Source organism: Pinus tabuliformis, chromosome X (genome assembly GCF_031772625.1).
Source record: "Pinus tabuliformis cultivar Carrire ecotype Pingquan chromosome X, CPIR1, whole genome shotgun sequence".
Taxonomy (NCBI): domain Eukaryota; kingdom Viridiplantae; phylum Streptophyta; class Pinopsida; order Pinales; family Pinaceae; genus Pinus; species Pinus tabuliformis.
The window spans coordinates 1,092,157,712-1,092,162,520 of NC_142308.1; positions in this window are offsets into that span (position 1 = coordinate 1,092,157,712).

The window sequence follows — 4,809 nt, forward strand, 5'->3', positions numbered from 1 at the left end:
GGAGGAGGTAGAGGTCCCATTGGAGGAAATAGAGATGGGGATAACTCATTTGGGTTTCCCATTGTTAATGAGGATTCCCGAGCCACCATGAAAAACATATCACCATCCGTCCTCCCAAATTTTCATGGGTTAAGAACTGAAGACCCTGAAACATTCTTGTTTGAATTTGAAGTTGTGTGTCGAACCTATGACTATCTGGATGATACTCAGAAACTCAAGCTGTTCCCATCAACATTAAAAGATCAAGCTTTAAAATGGTTCATGGGGTTACTTACTCAATCCATTAGGACTTGGGATGAAATGAAACAAACCTTTTTGGATAGGTATTTGGACTATTGTATGCCTACTAATCACAAGGACGAGGTTTTTAAAATGATGCAAAAAGAAGATGAGAGCTTAGAAGATTTACTTGAGAGATTTCAATATAACTTAAAAAGAGCAAAAATGAGTACCTTGGATGAAGAGACCTTAAAAGCCCTCTTATTAAAAGCCATTAGGGATGAATGGATAGATATCTTAAACATGATGGGGAAAGGGGATATTCCTCAACTTTCTCTCAATGATATAGCAGAACTTTGTATCCATCTCTCAAGGGGCAAATCAAAAACTCAAAAAGGGCCTAGAGATCCTTCTCTCCTTAGGGCAAATAAATCTGCAACAGGATCAGTGAGTAGGGCTGAAATCGGTAATATGCTTGATGAATTTAAAACTGACATCTTAGGGAGTCTTAGTGAACAAATTGATACCCTTAAGATTCAAAATAAACAAAAAGCAGAAGCTGAGGCTATGACTATCTTTTGCCCGAAGTGTAGAAAGAAGCATGCTTTAAGGGAATGTCCCTTGGAAGCACAAGTTGTGGAAACATGTGTAATTTGCTCAGAAACCCATGAGACCAAGGATTGTCCTTCAATCCCTGGGCTCAAATCAGTCTTTCAAGAAGATCCAAGTACGCTTGAATCTCTTTGTTTTATTGCAAGGAGACCTTGGCAAGGACAACAGAATCAAGGGTTTAACAACTCTATGAATTCTCAATCCCAACCAAATTGGAATCCTTGGCAACAACCTTGGCCTCAACCACAAAATGCTTTTCAAGCATGGTTGCAAAGCATGCAAAATCCTTATGCAAGACTTGCTCAATTCTATCAATATCCTCCATCATTTCAGAATCAGCAAGCTCCCCAACTTCCAAATCAAGGTCAACAATTATCATTGTCATACCCTCAACAACAACAACCTCCTCCACAAAATCAAAATTCTCAACTCTCCCAGCAGAAGCCAAATCAACTTCCCTCTCAGCCATTACCCAATCCAAATAATAGGAATCCTCAAAATGCTTATGTGATGGAAGGTCAACCATTCCCTACCTATATGGTTGTTCCTCTCAATGAAGTACAACTCAGATCAGGTAGAATCCTAGATCAACCTTCTACAAGTGTTCAACAGCCAAGCATTTTTGAGGAAGAATCTCTTAAAGCTAATAAGGGTTCTGAAGCATCCCTTCAAAATCCAAACATTCAAGAAAAAGAAAAAGAATCAACTCCCTTAGTTGAGCAACCTACATCTTCAACTACACCGCCTTTCCCTGAAAGGTTACAAATTGACCAGGGGGTGGAAAAACAAATTTGGTTGCCTGACTACAACTTTCTAGATGAATTGAAAAATGTCTGTATCAAGATTCCCTTGTTAACAGCCATTAAGGAAATTCCCATCCTAGCAAAGACAATAAAGGAGTTGAGTTTGAAAAAAACAGGAAAGAAAACCAGAGATACCAAAAGGATACATCTAGTTGGAAAAATTGCAGACATTATGATGGGTAAGATTACCATGCAAAAGTATGTGGATCCTGGTAGCCCTATTGTTAAAACTCATATTAATGGGGTTGAAATCCCAAATACCTTGATTGACTTAGGAGCTGCTATCAACATCATGAGTAGACAGACCATGGATCAGTTAAAGCTTCCTAACCTTCTCTTTACACCTACTTTGCTGCAACTTGCAGATAGATCAATCATCAAACCTGATGGTGTATTGGAAGATATTCCAGCCTCACTAGACTCTTGGGAGTATCCAGTTGATTTTATGATTTTAACTCCCAAGAACAATCTAGGAGGACATCCTCTTATTTTAGGAAGACCTTGGCTGGCCACAGCTGATGCTTTCATAAGTTGTAGGTCTGGGGACATGTATATATCAGATGGTAATTCTACCAAGAAATTCAACTTGTATCCTCCCGCAAAGGCAATAACAGAAATAGGAGAAGATGAGTGGATCGATGATGAGGATACTCTTCAACCTGTTCTAACCATCTCTGAGATTAGTGAGGACAGTCAAATTCTAAATACATTAGAAAATTTCGAGACACCTTTAGAATATGACTCTACACAGTTTCAGTTAGATGCAGAGATTGAATATCTCTCCTCTAGACAAATGTCTCTCTTCTCAATGGAAGATTTTGGTAGTTCTACAGTTGAAATCTTTCCAGGAAAAACATTAAACATTAACAAGAACTTGGAAAGACCACAACAAGAAGAATTAACTAAACTGTTGCAAAAACATTCCACTGCCTTTGCATGGGAATACACTGACATGAAAGGAATCGACCCTAAGACTTGTATTCATCACATTTATATTGAAGAAAACAACAGACCTATTAGGCAGCCACAAAGACGGATGAATCCAAATCTTAGGGAAATTGTGAAAGAAGAACTTCAGAAATTGCTCAAGGTAAACTTCATTTACCCCATTTCAGATAGCCAATGGGTTTCTCCCTTGGTTATAGTGCCCAAAAAGAATGGTAAATGGAGAGTTTGCATTGATTACCGAGAATTGAACAAGGCAACCTTAAAGGATCATTTCCCTCTACCTTTTATTGATCAGGTACTAGACACTTTAGCAGGTAAAAAGTATTTCTCATTCTTGGATGGTTTTAGTGGTTATAACCAGATTCAGGTAGCACCTGAAGATCAAGAAAAAACCACATTTACTTGTCCTTGGGGAACTTTTGCCTACCGAGTACTCCCTTTTGGATTGTGCAATGCACCCGCTACATTTCAAAGGGCTGTACTAGGAATCTTTTCAGATCTGATTCATGATTGTGTAGAGGTATACATGGACGATTTCACAGTTTATGGTAATACATTTGAAGAAGCTTTGGCAAATTTGGAAAAAGTACTGGTAAGATGTAAGGAAACAAATCTTTCTTTAAGTCATGAAAAGTGTTTTATGATGTTTACTGAAGGGATTGTTTTAGGACATCATATTTCAGGAGATGGAATCAAAGTTGATAGATCTAAAGTCAAAGTCATCTCTAAGTTACCTATTCCAAATTTCCAAAGAGATGTTAGAAGTTTTCTTGGGTTTACTGGTTATTACAGAAGATTTATTGAAAACTTCACTAAGATAGCATCCCCTCTTTTCAAACTCCTTACTAAAGATTGTGAATTTAAGTGGGATCCTGAATGTCAATCTGCCTTTGAAGCTTTTAAAGATTAGAATATCTGAAGCACCCATTCTAAGGGGTCCAAATTGGAAACTCCCTTTCCACATTTCTACTGATGCTTCGGATACAGCGTTAGGAGCTGTTTTGGGACAAAAGGATTTGATCCCTTATGCCATTTATTACACAAGTAAGAATTTGACTCCTACTGAGTTAAATTACACTGTTACTGAAAAGGAATTTCTAGCCGTTGTTCATGCGATAAACAAGTTTAGACATTATATAACCGACTATGAAACCTTTGTCCACACTGATCACTCTGCCATTAGATACCTCATGAACAAACCAGTCACTAATGGTAGAGTTACAAGATGGCTTTTGCTTTTACAAGAATTCAACATAACTGTGTTAGATCGACCAAGTAAACAGAACACAGTAGCTGATTTCTTGTCTAGAATCCAAAACACTAATGAGGATTCTCCTGTAGAGGATAAATTTCCAGATGAGTATTTGTTTGCAGTAACTACCAAAACTCCTTGGTATGCTGATATTGCTAATTATTTAGTTACTGGAAAGCTACCTTTACATTTATTTCCTAATGAGAAAAGGAAAATCATTCAGGAGAGTTCACATTATTCTTGGATTTCTAATGAATTGTTCAGAACAGGGCCAGATTTTATGATCAGAAGATGTGTACGGGAGGATGAAATGCCTGACATCCTTAAGGCATGTCATGACGAACCTTGTGGCGGACACTTTGCTGATAAGAGGACAGCCTATAAAATCCTTTCTTTAGGATATTATTGGCCTTCTCTCTTTAAGGATGCAAAGCAATATGTTAGAAGGTGTGACAGTTGTCAGAGAGTTGGGAGACCAACTCTTTCAAATGAAATGCCACTACAGCCACAGGTATGCATCAAACCCTTCGAGAAATGGGCTCTAGATTTTGTTGGACCAATTAATCCATCATCCAAGCAAAAGAGATATATATTGGTTTGTACTGATTATGTTACTAAGTGGGTAGAAGCTAAAGCATTGACTTCTGCTACTGAAAATTCAGTTGTTCAATTTCTTTTTGAGGATATTTTCACTCGTTTTGGTGTCCCAAGAGAAATTGTAACAGATCAGGGGAGCCAATTTACATCAAGGATGATGGAGAAGCTGATGGAGGAGTATAAGATCAAGCATAGAACATCTACTCCATACCATCCGCAAGCGAATGGTCAAGTAGAATCTACAAATAAAGTTCTTGAAAGCATCATCACAAAGACTGTTCATCTTCATAGAAGAGATTGGGCGGAAAGGCTTCCTGAAGCCTTATGGGCCTATAGAACTACATGGAGGAACACCATAGGACATTCTCCCTATGAACT